At 47.5% G+C, this 13411-nt stretch overlaps 1 protein-coding gene across 11 annotated transcripts in view; it reads left to right on the plus strand.

Moving 5' to 3' along the window:
* The first annotated feature begins 968 nt into the window (after positions 1-968).
* LOC105472221 (WAS/WASL interacting protein family member 2) overlaps positions 969-13411 on the plus strand; it is a 71152-nt gene continuing 58709 nt past the window's right edge. For 2 of the 11 annotated variants that reach the window (XM_071083111.1, XM_071083110.1), the window contains exons 1-2: positions 969-1135; positions 2057-2181. The gene's annotated coding sequence lies outside the window, so the exon portion shown is untranslated. Of the gene's footprint in view, positions 1161-1385; positions 2018-2056; positions 2182-12422; positions 12959-13411 lie in introns of those variants that run through there. The other 9 variants (XM_071083114.1, XM_071083109.1, XM_071083113.1 and 6 more) reach the window with 8 other exon arrangements.

Here is a 13411-nt window from a genome sequence, read left to right on the forward strand (position 1 = left end):
AAAAACAAAAATAGTAACAATTTATGCTCTATCACGTTTCCCCATTCATTACCTGATTTCGGCCTTCCAACAACTCTATGAGACAGATGGGACAGGCACTATTAGACCCATTTTACAGATAGGGTAGCTGAGGCCCTATGGCACACAGCTTGTAAGTAATGTGGACTAAGTCTCAAACTTGTCCCCTTACTTCGGATTCTGTGCTAGGAATGGAATTAAACCAAACAGTATTTTGAAGCCATAATGGAAAGCGCTTTTCTGGGTGGACTAGGGAGAGATCTTTAGTCACCTGTCAGGGGTTAACAGCAGCTCCATCAAGGAGGGCACAAGATTTCTCTCTCTAGCCCAAGCAGCTGGAGGAGTCCACAGCACCATCCTACAGCCCTGGAAGCTGGAGGAAACCCCAGCCCGAGAAAGAAGAGACTGGTGTTCGGGTCAGGTGGGTAAGATGACGTAAATGATGACTTGTGAGCAGAGGCCTGCCTCTGTTGCTATGACAACTGGAGCTTGACTACTTGGCCTTTGCAAGGTTGGCTGAGGCGGGTTCTTCGTTAATTCGAGATTAAGGAAGGATATTTAGCGGGGAAAGTGTGTGTGTGGGGGGCGGATTAAAGACGAAAGGAGTATATTCAACAATGACTGTTTAGCTCAGTGTTCTCCACCTTGGCAACACGTTACAATCACCTGCCACAATTTCCTGATGCCTAGGCTGCACCCCAGAATTAAATTAGAATTTCCAGGAGTGGGAACCAGGCATCATAGTTATTTAAATCTGCCAGGTGATTCCAATTGCAGCTAAAGTTGCAAACCCAGGTTTTAACTGGTAAGCGGCATTCTTGTGACCTTCCCAAGATGGCGGCCACTCAACCGCTTCCGCCTTTACGTGGGCAGGCAGGGGGCGGGCTTCCCAGGGGCGCATGCGTCCCGCGTCTCTTCGCTCCCTGCTCCCTCCTCCTTTTTCCCCCGCCTCCATTTTGTTCGCGGACGCTGGGGACGGTGGGAGCAGATCCATTTCCGGGTTGGCAAAAGGGGCGGCGGCGGCGGCGAGAAAGAGAGCTTGCCGGGGGGCGAGCAGGGCAGGACGAAGCCGGAGCGTAGGCGGCGGAGGATTCGCTCCCAGAGCAGCTGTGGCCAGGTCGGAAAGAGGCCGGGGCGGCTGGGTCAGTCGCTGAAATGACCTGCGGACCTGAGTGGGAGGAAAGCCGGGGGGAGGGGGACTGGGGGCGGGGCTTGAGAAGAGAGGGGGCATTAGAGGAGGGGCCGGAGGGAGAGAGGGGTCTTGGGGGCGGGGCCTGAGGGGCGGGGGGCCTGGGGACTGAATCGGAAGAACCTGGAGGAGAGAGGGCGTGGGGAATCTGGGGAGGAGTGGTCGGGTATTGGTATGGGGCTAGCGCGGACTGGGAAAATGGGGAGGAAGGTTTTTGAGAGACAGGTAATAAGGGCTCCTGAAGGATTGGGTGAGGTAAGGCGGCAGCTCAGGGTGAGGAACGAGGTAATCGTGCGCAAAGAGGGAGACGGGAACGGAAGACCTGTTGGGAACAGCTGATTAGCAGGATGCTGTGAGTGAGGAGTCCAGTGTGACATTTTGGGGATTGAGTTAAGTGGAAGCTAGCGTTTGGGAAGATGGCTCGGGAAACTGCTTACACCAGAGGGAATCTTGAGAACATTCGTTGAAAAGGAATCAGAATCGAGTTAAAGGTCGGATTGAGAATGTTGAGAAACGCATTGGAACGTCTGGAGTTGAGGGTTCATGTTGAAGTGCTGTGAAGTGAGGGAAGATGGAATTTTTTTTTTTTTTTTTAAAGGTGGGGTCTGGCTATGTTGCTCAGACTGGTCGTCTTGAACTCCTGGGCTCAAGCGATCTTCCCACCTTGGCCTCCCAGAGTGCTGGCATTACAGGTGTGAGCCACTGCGCCCGGCCAAGATGGAAATCTTAAAGTGTTCAGCATGAGTGTGTATGGTCGAGTTTTTGATCAGGAAGGAAAGTTCTTAAAGATAACATTGGGGCAAGGAACTGGTATGTGATGGAATTTTTTTTTTTTTTTTTTCTTTTAAGAGACGTGGTCTCACTCTGTCGTCCAGGCTGGAGTGCAGTGGCATGATCATGGCTTCTTGAAACCTTGACCTCCCGGGCTCAAAGTGATCCTCCCACCTCAGTCTCTCCAATAGCTGGGACCACAGGTGTGGCCACTACTCCTGCCTAACATATGTGTGTGTGTGTGTGTGTATATATATGTGTGTGTGTGTGTTTTATTGTTGTTGTTGGAGACAGAGTCTTGCTCTGTTGTCCAGACTGGTCTAGAATTCCTGGGCTCAAGTGATCCTCCTGCCTTGGCCTCCCAAAGTGCTGGGATTACAGGTATGAGCCACTGTGCCTGGCCCAGAATTCGTTTTTTTTTTTTTTTTTTGAGACAGAGTCTTGCTCAGTTGCCCAGGCTGGAGTGCAGTGGTGCAATCTCAGCTCACTACAAGCTCTGCCTCCTGGGTTCACAGCCATTCTTCTACCTCAGCCTCCCGAGTAGCTGGGACTACAGGCGCCTACCACCACACCCAGCTAATTTTTCTTTTTGTATTTTTGGTAGGGACGGGGTTTCACCGTGTTAGCCAGGCTTGGCTCTATCTCCTGACCTCGTGATCCGCCCACCTCGGCCTCCCAAAGTGCTGGGATTACAGGCATGAGCCACCACGCTCAGCCAGAATTCATTTTTTTTTTTTTTTTTTTTTTTGTTGAGACAGTCTCGCTTTGTCGCCCAGACTGGAGTGCAGTGGCCGGATCTCAGCTCACTGCAAGCTCCACCTCCCGGGTTCACGCCATTCTCCTGCCTCAGCCTCCCGAGTAGCTGGGACTACAGACGCCTGCCACCTCGCCCGGCTAGGTTTTTGTATTTTTTAGTAGAGACGGGGTTTCACCGTGTTAGCCAGGATGGTCTCGATCTCCTGACCTTGTGATCCGCCCGTCTCGGCCTCCCAAAGTGCTGGGATTACAGGCTTGAGCCACCGCGCCCGGCCCAGAATTCATATTTTTTAAAGGACTTGAATAATTTGTTATTGCTTTGGGCTCTCCCAGGGTCCCCATCCTTTTTCATGCTGTTATTTTTGCCTTACGGTTTTGGTTTTTGACTGTCTTACTGAATGTTTTTGGCTATTCTGTTCTCCTTTTACAAATCAGAAGAGAACTTCAGGGAGTAAGGACAGTTTTAGCCTACCTATGGATTTAGTAAATAACTTCAAGGCAAATTATTAAACTCTCATTTTTTTCCCCTTTGAAATATAGGTCTCATCTGTCCCTGCCTCTAAAAGTTTGTGTTAACACATGGGATCTTTAAAGTGGTTGCATAGAAGTGATGTCTGAAAACGAGACTGCGATATTGATATTTAGAAGACACACAATGGTACACCTGTCTGTAATCCCAGCTGCTTGGGAGGCTGAGGCAGGAGGATTGCTTGAGCCTAAGAGTTCAAGACCACTCTGGGCAACATAGCAAGACCCCGTCTCTCTCTGTCTCTTATTTTGTTTTTAAGATAGAGTCTCGCTCTCTTGCCCAGGCTGGAGTGCAGTGGCGTGATTTCAGCTCACTGCAACCTCCGCCTCCCAGGTTCAAGCGAATCTTCTGCCTCAACCACCTGAGTATCTGGGATTACAGGCATGTGCCACAACGCCCAGCTAATTTTTATATTTTTAGTAGAGACAGGGTTTCACCATATTGGCCAGGCTGTCTCGAACTCCTGACTTTGTGATCCGCCCACCTCAGCCTCCCAAAGTACTGGGATAACAGGCGTGTGCCACTGTACCTGGCCGACCTGTCTCTTAAAGAAAAACAAGACCGGGCATGCTGGCTCATGCTGATAATCCCAGCACTTTGGGAGGCCAAGGCGGTGGATCACCTGAGGTCAGGAGTTCGAGACCAGCCTGACCAACATGGTGAAACCCGGTCTGTACTAAAATACAAAAATTAGCTGAGCATGGTGGTGGGCCCCTGTAATCTCAGCTACCTGGGAGGCTGAGGCAGGGAATTGCTTGAACCTGGGGAGGTGGAGTTTACAGTGAGCTGAGATCGTGCCACCGCACTCCAGCCTGGGCAACAAGAACAAAACTCCACCTCAACAACAACAACAAAGACAAAAAAAGGAAACATGAGTTTCTTCCTCTCAGCCTTGCTGCTGCTGTGTGTGTGTGTGTGTGTGTGTGTGTGTGTGTGTGTGTGTCTGTCTGTGTGTCTGTGTGTCTGTGTGTCTGCATGCCAGCCAGGGAAGAACTGGTTTTGATTTGATGCATGTTCAGTGTTTTTTTTTTTTTTTTTTGAGACAGAGTTTCAGTCCTGTTGCCCAGGCTGGAGTGGAATGGCACAATCTTGGCTCACTGCAACCTCCGCCTCCCGGATTCAAGTGATTCCCCTGCCTCAGTCCCCCAAGTAACTGGGACTGTAGGCGTGCACCACCATGCCTGGCTAATTTTTTGTATTTTAGTAGAGATGGGGTTTTACTACCTTGGTCAGGCTGGTCTTGAACTCCTGACTTCAGGTGATCCACCCGCCTCGGCCTCCCAAAGCATTGGGATTACAGGCATGAGCCACCACACCTGGCTGCATGTTCAGTTTTTAAATTCTTACTAGTGTCAACTTTTAAAAGTAAAAATTTCATATTGTGTTACATTGTGTTGGTTGCCATCAAGATGAAGATAGGGAAGTTAAGAGTTGGGGAAGGTGGAGATGAATGAAGTCAATTGATGGAGACTAGTAGAATGCAGTGTTTTTATTTATTTATTTTGAGACAGAGTCTCGCTATATTGCCCAGGCTGGAGTGCAGTGGCACAATCTTGGCTCACTGCAGCCTTCGTCTCCTGGGTTCAAGCAATTCTCCTGGCTCAGCCTCCCAAGTAGGTGGGATTACAGGCATGCACCACTGGGCCTGGCTAATTTTTGTATTTTTAGTAGAGACGGGGTTTTGCCACGTTGGCCAGGCTGGTCATTTACTAATTCCACCTTACACTTGATACTAGAGTAGTGTTTACCCTAGCTGGTACTGATAAGTTATGTGATAGCACCAAGGTGAAATGCAGGGGAGGTGTGAACATTGGAGTTTTCAGATTTTACTGATGGCTTTTACGAAGGGAAGAGACTCTAGACTCACTAGGTGTTTTTAGAAAAAAAAAAAAAAAGGCCAGAGACAGAAGTCTTGTTCTGTTGAAGAGAAAATTATTAAATGTTCTTTTCTTTACTTGGGCTCTCTGATTGGGAGAGTGACCTGGTATGCTTTAGTCTGTTTTCCTGCTCTGAAATAACAGCAGAATTCATGGCTCTTGGTTTAGGCAGCTTCAGTGTAAAAACCTGCTTAATATTATGCTATTTCAACCTACAGTGTACCTTTTTTGTTTTTTGTTTTTTTTTTTTGGGACACTTTTTCTCTTGTTGCCCAGGCTGGAGTGCAGTGGCACAATCTCGACTCACCGCAACCTCTGCCTCCTGGGTTCAAGCAGTCCTCCTGCCTCAGCCTCCCGAGTAACTGGGATTACAGTAACGTAATGAGTTCCCATTTTTCCTATCCTGTCACAGTTTTCCATTGCTCTGCTTGAGCCAGTCCTGTGTGGAAAATGACAAATTACATATTTTTTCAACCCTTTCAGTCTCTGGTGGACATCTTGTCTGTGTCACAGTTTGATACTGCCAAATTGAAAGGATTCTTCACTGCTTCAGATGGGGAGGGTGACAGAAGCTGAGCTGTTTCCTGGGTCAGAGAATGGACTGTGTCAAAGCAAAGAATAGTTGTAGAGACACAAACTGGGCCCTTAAAGCTGTGACTAACATTTTGGCAACATGCATCCCTTTGCCAAATAACTTCTTTTCTTCTTGAGTGTGATTGTTGATCTCCTTCTCAAAGTAGGCTCTTGTTGCTACTGTTCTTCACACAACTCCCAAGCAAAAGTTGGCAGAGTTCCGGTTGACTGACTGTGTCTTGAGGGATATGCCCTGGATTAGAGTGGATGGGGCGTTCCATGTCAAAATGAGGTTCATTGGCAGATCCTGAGAGCTGCTCTGCAAAGAAATAGAGGCAGTACTCTTTACTGAATGTTCTTGCAGTCCTTTATCTTTCTTCTAAATTCAAGCCTGTTTCTTATTCATCTAGTGATTAAATGCGGAATCATTGCCTTTGCCTAGCTTCGTGGGCATGGTGGAAGAGAAGACAGTATTTCCAACTATTTTTTTTCTTGTCTCATTTTCTTTTTTTTTTTTTTTGAGACGGAGTCTTGCTCTGTAGCCCGGGCTTGAGTGCAGTGGCCGGATCTCAGCTCACTGCAAGCTCCGCCTCCCGGGTTTACGCCATTCTCCTGCCTCAGCCTCCCAAGTAGCTGGGACTACAGACGCCCGCCACCTCGCCCGGCTAGTTTTTTGTATTTTTCAGTAGAGACGGGGTTTCACCATGTTAGCCAGGATGGTCTCGATCTCCTGACCTCGTGATCCGCCCATCTCGGCCTCCCAAAGTGCTGGGATTACAGGCTTGAGCCACTGCGCCCGGCTCTTGTCTCATTTTCAAACCATTGAGCCTGAGGAACTACAGGCTAAATTTATGAGCATTTCTTCATATTATCTATGGAGGGCTACTAAAAAAAGTGCTGAATAGACCCTTATGGGGAACAACAATGTTAATAGGAAAAGAAGGTGATGTGTTTGCTAATGTACTATGTCAGTCTTAACTCTCTTTTTTTTTTTTTTGAGACGGAGTCTCGCTCTGTCGCCCAGGCTGGAGTGCAGTGGCCGGATCTCAGCTCACTGCAAGCTCCGCCTCCCGGGTTCGGGCCATTCTCCTGTCTCAGCCTCCTGAGTAGCTGGGACTACAGGCGCCCGCCACCTCGCCTGGCTAGTTTTTTGTATTTTTTAGTAGAGACGGGGTTTCACCGTGTTAGCCAGGATGGTCTCGATCTCCTGACCTAGTGATCCGCCCGTCTCGGCCTCCCAAAGTGCTGGGATTACAGGCTTGAGCCACCGCGCCTGGCCTCAGTCTTAACTCTCTTAAGATGTTGGCTTAGTTTGGCTTAAGAGCCTGCAGAAGTATGTAAGTTATCAAATAGGAGAGCCAGGAATTGGTTTCTTCTTGCCATTTAGGCTTGGCAAAGTTAGAGCAATTTGGAATAGCTGTCCAATAATGTGTTCTACTTAGTAAATACGCTCTTGTTTTTCAGGGAATAGTTAGCTAAAGGTAGGGTTACCTCCAATATGTTTTGGGATGGATTGTGAAGATCATTCCGTTTTTATTTTGAGACAGGATCTCTCTCTGTTGCCCAGGCTGGAGTGCAGCGGTACGATCCGTAGCCTCGACCTCCCCAGACTCAGGCTCAGGTGTTCTTCCCACTTCAGCCTCCTGTGTAGCTGGGACTACAGGCGCACGCCACCATGCCTCACTAATTTTTATTTTTTATAGAGATGGGGTTTTGCCATGTTGCCCAGCCTGGTCTTGAACTTCTGGACTCAAGCAATTCACCGGCCTCCTCGGCCTCCCAGAGTGCTGGGATTATAGGTGTGAGCCACTGGGCTCAGCCATTATAATTGATTTTCAAAAAAATTTTAGTTTCTTAAGTTTCATGGGTTCAAATTTAGTGCCATTTGGATTTTGAGGCCCCTCAGTGGAAATAATTTGTTTTTAGCAAGTAATTATGATATTTCTAAAGTACAAATTCACTGACCTACTTTCTATGCTTCTGGAAATGCTGAATCGAATAATCCTTTTTTTTTTTTTCCTTCCAATAATCCCTCTGTGAAAACATTCTCCATATGTATTCAGATTGGGATAGTTGGTTAAAAAAAAAAAAAAGAATTTTCTTTTTTTTTTTTTTTTTGAGATGGAGTCTCATGCTGTTGCCCAGGCTGGAGTGCAGTGGCACGATCCCAGCTCACTGCAACCTCCGCCTCCTGGGTTCATGGGATTCTCCTGCCTCAGCCTCCCGAGTAGCTGGGACAACAGGCGCCTGCCACCATGCCTGGCTAAATTTTTTTTTTGTATTTTTAGTGGAGATGGGGTTTCACTATGTTGGCCAGAATGGTCTCGAACTCTTGACCTCGTGATCCGCCCACCTCAGCCCCCCAAAGTGCTGGGATTACAGGCGTGAGCCACTGTACCCAGCCTTTGGAATTTTCTTCTAAGGTAGTATGCTAGTATGGGATGCAATGTCTGAGATTTGTGGATAAGTGAGTTTTCCATCTTCCATTTCTGCCCTCCCAGTGATCAGCCAGTAGGGAGGATGTTTATCATTTAAGATCCAGGTGTGAGACATTTAAACTGTTTCTTTCCCTGTCTTAGAAATAAGGACAGGCCGGGCGCGGTGGCTCAAGCCTGTAATCCCAGCACTTTGGGAGGCCGAGACGGGCGGATCACGATGTCAGGAGATCGAGACCATCCTGGCTAACACGGTGAAACCCCGTCTCTACTGAAAAATACAAAAAACTAGCCAGGCGAGGTGGCGGGCGTCTGTAGTCCCAGCTACTCGGGAGGCTGAGGCAGGAGAATGGCGTGAACCCGGGAGGCGGAGCTTGCAGTGAGCTGAGATCCGGCCACTGCACTCCAGCTTGGGTGACAGAGCGAGACTCCGTCTCAAAAAAAAAAAAAGAAAGACAGAACTGTTTTTAGCAAATTTTATTTTTTTCATTTTTTAAATTTATTATTGTTATTATTATTATTATTTTTGAGACTGAGTCTCGCTGTGTCGCCCAGGCTGGAGTGCAGTGGCACAATCGCATCTCATTGCAGCCTCTGCCTCCTGGGTTCAAGCGATTCTGCTGCCTCAGCCTTTCGAGTAGCTGAGATTACAGGCACACGCCACCACGCCCAGCTAATTTTTGTATTTTTTAGTAGAGACGGGGTTTCACCATGTTGGCCAGGCTGGTCTTGAACCCCTTACCTAGTGATCTGCCCACTTTGGCCTCCCAAAGTGCTGGGATTACAGGTGTAAACTACCACGCTCAGCCTATTAATTTTTTTTTTCAGACAGAGTCTCTCTCTGTCAGCCATGCTGGAGTACAGTGGCACGATCTGGGCTCACTGCATGCTCCGCCTCCCAGACTCAAGCAATTCTCCTGCCTCACCCTCCTGAGTAGCTGGGATTACTGGCGTACGCCACCATGCCCGACTAATTTTTGTATTTTTAGTAAGATGGGGTTTCACCATGTTGGCCAGGCTGGTCTCAAACTCCTGACCTCGTGATTGCCTGCCGCACCCTCCCAAAGTGCTGGGATTACAGGCGTGAGCCACCGCGCCTGGCCACAAATTTTGTATTTTAAATAAATAATACAAAATTTAAAAGACAAAAATGTATACAAGGAGGATGGCGGCCATGGAAGTCAGAATCCACTAAGGAGTATGTATCAAGTCACCTGATAAGAAAAAGAAAGTATATAGTGAATGCCCTTGGAAACATCTACGTTTGTCTTCCTGTCAATTCAGTTCATCTTCCTAGAGGCAACTCATATTATTATTTTCTTAAGATCTGTTCAAGGCCGGGTGCGGTGGCTCACGCCTGTGATCCCAGCATTTTGGGAGATCAAGGCGGGCGGATCACCTGAGGTCAGGAGTTTGAGACCAGCCTGACCAACATGGTGAAACCATGTCTCTGCTAAGAATATAAAAATTAGCGGGGCATGGTGGTGTGCGCCTGTAATCCCAGTTACTCGGGAGGCTAAGGCACAAGAATCGCTCGAACCTGGGAGGCAGAACGGTGAGCTGAAATTGTGCCACTGCACTCCAGCCTGGGTGACAGAGCGAGACCTTGTCTCAAAACAAAGCAAGTAACAAAAACAAATTTGTTCCAGAGATACCAGGTACATATAAAGCAAATATATATATTTCTTGCATTTTTAAAAAATAGGCCGGGCACGGTGGCTCAAGCCTGTAATCCCAGCACTTTGGGAGGCCGAGACGGGCGGATCACGAGGTCAGGAGATCGAGACCATCCTGCTAACACGGTGAAACCCCGTCTCTACTAAAAAATACAAAAAACTAGCCGGGCGAGGTGGCGGGCGCCTGTAGTCCCAGCTACTTGGGAGGCTGAGGCAGGAGAATGGCGTAAACCCGGGAGGCGGAGCTTGCAGTGAGCTGAGATCCGGCCACTGCACTCCAGCCTGGGCGACAGAGCGAGACTCCGTCTCAAAAAAAAAAAAAAAGTAGCACACTGTTAATATTATCTATGTCTTTTGCTTTTTTTTTTTTGTTTTGCTTTTTTTAAATTGTTTTTGAGATAGAGTTTCACTGTTGTTGCCCAGGCTGGAGTGCAGTAGCGCGATCTCTGCTCATTGCAACCTCCGCCTCCAGGTTTCAAGCGATTTTCCTCCCTCAGCCTCCTGAATAGCTGGGATTATAGGCATGTACCACCGTGCCTGGCTAATTTTGTAGTTTTAGTAGGGATGGGGTTTCTCCATGTTGGTCAGGCTGGTCACGAACTCCCGACCTTGGGTGATCCGCCTGCCTCTGCCTCCCAAAATGCTGGGATTACAGGTGTGAGCCACTGCGCCTGGCCCTTTTGCTTGTTTTTATACCTCTTTTGGTGGTTACTCCATATCAGCAATAAAGATACTTGGCACCTACCCTACACTGATAGGATAGTGTTTCCAGTCTTTTACTATTGCAAACTATGCCCCAGTGAAGAAGCATATACACTTGGCTCTTTGCATGTATGACTGTATCTGTAGGGTTAATTCTTAGAAGTAGAATTGCTGAAGCTGATTTTCTTTGATGTTTGTTATTCATTTATTCAACAAGAACTTTTGAGTTCCTGCTGTGTGCCAAGTACTGTGGTAGGGGATGCAGGGGATGCAGATAGGGCAGTGAACAAATTTTCTCGGTCTTTTTTTTGTTTTTTTTTTTTGAGACAGAATCTCACTCTGTCATCCAGGCTGGAATTTAGTGGTGCACACATGGTTCATTGTAGCCTTGATTGTCTTTTTTTTTTTTTCTTTTTTTTTTTTTGAGACGGAGTCTCGCTCTGTTACCCAGGCTGGACTGCAGTGGCCGGATCTCAGCTCACTGCAAACTCCGCTTCCCGGGTTTACACCATTCTCCTGCCTCAGCCTCCCGAGTAGCTGGGACTACAGGCGCTCGCCACCTCGCCCGGCTAGATTTTTGTATTTTTTAGTAGAGACGGGGTTTCACCGTGTTAGCCAGGATGGTCTCGATATACCTGACCTCGTGATCCGCCCGTCTCGGCCTCCCAAAGTGCTGGGATTACAGGCTTGTGCCACCGCGCCCGGCCGTAGCCTTGATTTTCTGGGCTCAAGCAATCCTCCCACCTCAGCCTCTTGTGTAGCTGGGACCACAGGTGTGTGCACAACGTCTGGCTAATTTTTAAAATTTTTTGTAGACATGAGGTCTCACTTTGTTGCCCAAGCTGGTATGGAATTCCTGGCCTGAGGTAGGAGGATCACTTGAGTCCCAGGAGAGGGAGGTTGCTGTGAGATGTTGCAGTAGCACTGCACTCCAGCCTCGGAGACAGAGTGAGACCCTGTTTCAAAAAACAACTAAAAGAGTAATAGCATAGTGAATTTTGAGGTCAGCCTCTAGAGCTTTTTTTTTTTTTTTTTTTTCCCTTTCAGTTCTTTTTTTTTTCGAGATGGAGTCTTGCTGGAATGCAGTGGTGCGATCTCGGCTCACTGCAACCTCCGCCCCCCAGGTTCAAGCAATTCTCCTGCCTCAGCCTCCTGAGTAGCTGGGATTACAGGTGCCCGCCACCATGCCCAGCTAATTTTTGTATTTTTAGTAGAGACGGGGTTTCACCATGTTGGTCAGGCTGGTCTCAAACTCCTGACCTCATGATCCACCCACCTTGGCCTCCCAAAGTGCTGGGATTACAGGCGTGAGTCACCACGCCTGGCCCATCCTTTCAGTTCTTTAATTTACTAGATGATGAGACCATCAGTATCATAAAGAAGTCTGATGCTTGTGCAGTGAAACAGTTTTTACAAGAACTTTCCTGGATAAAACCTATTCTTTTAGTCTTGATTTCTCTTAGGTCCTGCAAATCAAACTTGGATGGCTGGATTAGCTCTTAAAATTTTAGGATCTTAGAAATTGTTTGGAGATTAGGATTATGGGGGAACAGTTCTTAGATTATGGGGGATGATGGGATTATTAGTTTACCAGACTTACTATTTAGGAAACAGAAAACCAATTTACTTTTAGGGGGAGGAGCAGGGAGGAGTGTTTAAAAAAATAAAGACTTTGGGAAGCTGTGGCGGGCGGATCACGAGGTCAGGAGATGGAGACCATCATGGCTAGCACGGTGAAACCCCGTCTCTACTAAAAATACAAAAAATTAGCCGGGCGTGATGGCGGGCGCCTGTAGTCCCAGCTACTCGGGAGGCTGAGGCAGGAGAATGGCGTGAACCCGGGAGGCGGCGCTTGCAGTGAGCCGAGATCGCGCCACTGCACTCCAGCCTGGGCGACAGTGAGAGTCTGTCTCCAAAAAAAAAAAAAGAAAAGAAAAAACCTATTTATTGTTAGGGAATGTTGACTGTTTTAAAAATAATCTTCATGGTGCTAGAGAGAGAACAGATGTTCTTATTTTGAACCGATGAATATAGTATTCTGTCATACCCATCATCTAGACCATATGTCTTAGCACGACATGTAAGTCTTGTTGGGCACACAAGGTAGCCCAAGGGCCATTATAATTCTGAGTATATGAAAGCGTTTTTTACCTGCAAGTACATTGACTTTTGTTCAGAAGTCACAGTACTCAAAACCCAGATGGTCCTGTTTGATTTAGAATCTTTCTTGTTTAATGGGATTAGCTTGCCCTGTTTTTATAACTTAAAGTAGACTCTTGACTTAGCAGCATATCACTAGTAATCAAGGGACGGAAATGTGCAAATTTTCTAGCATTTCAGCAAGGAGCATCTGTGTTTCTGATGGCTTAAGGGTATTAGAATGCAAGAGAAGAGACTCCTTGACAATGGAAGTCACAGCTTTGTTATCTGTGGTGAGTTGGGACTTAATATATTATCTTTGAAATGAGGCATGACACTTCTCTCCATGTGAAGTCTGGATCAGCATTTTATGGAGCATCTGTTTAAGTTTTCTTTCAGGCCTTTTCTTAGTGGAGACTGTCATCACTGGATTTTCCTTCTATCTGACTGTTCTGTCTGTGCTTTTCTTTTCTTTCTTTTTTTTTTTTTTTGAGACGGAGTCTTGCTCTGTCGCCCAGGCTGGAGTGCAGTGGCCGGATCTCAGCTCACTGCAAGTCCTGCCTCCCGGGTTTACGCCATTCTCCTGCCTCAGCCTCCCAAGTAGCTGGGACTATAGGCGCCCGCCACCTTGCCCGGCTAATTTTTTGTATTTTTTAGTAGAGACGGGATTTCACCGTGTTAGCCAGGATGGTCTTGATCTCCTGACCTCGTGATCCGCCCGTCTTGGCTTCCCAAAGTGCTGGGAT

Source organism: Macaca nemestrina, chromosome 17, assembly GCF_043159975.1.
Source record: "Macaca nemestrina isolate mMacNem1 chromosome 17, mMacNem.hap1, whole genome shotgun sequence".
In the NCBI taxonomy this organism is placed as follows: Eukaryota; Metazoa; Chordata; class Mammalia; order Primates; family Cercopithecidae; genus Macaca; species Macaca nemestrina.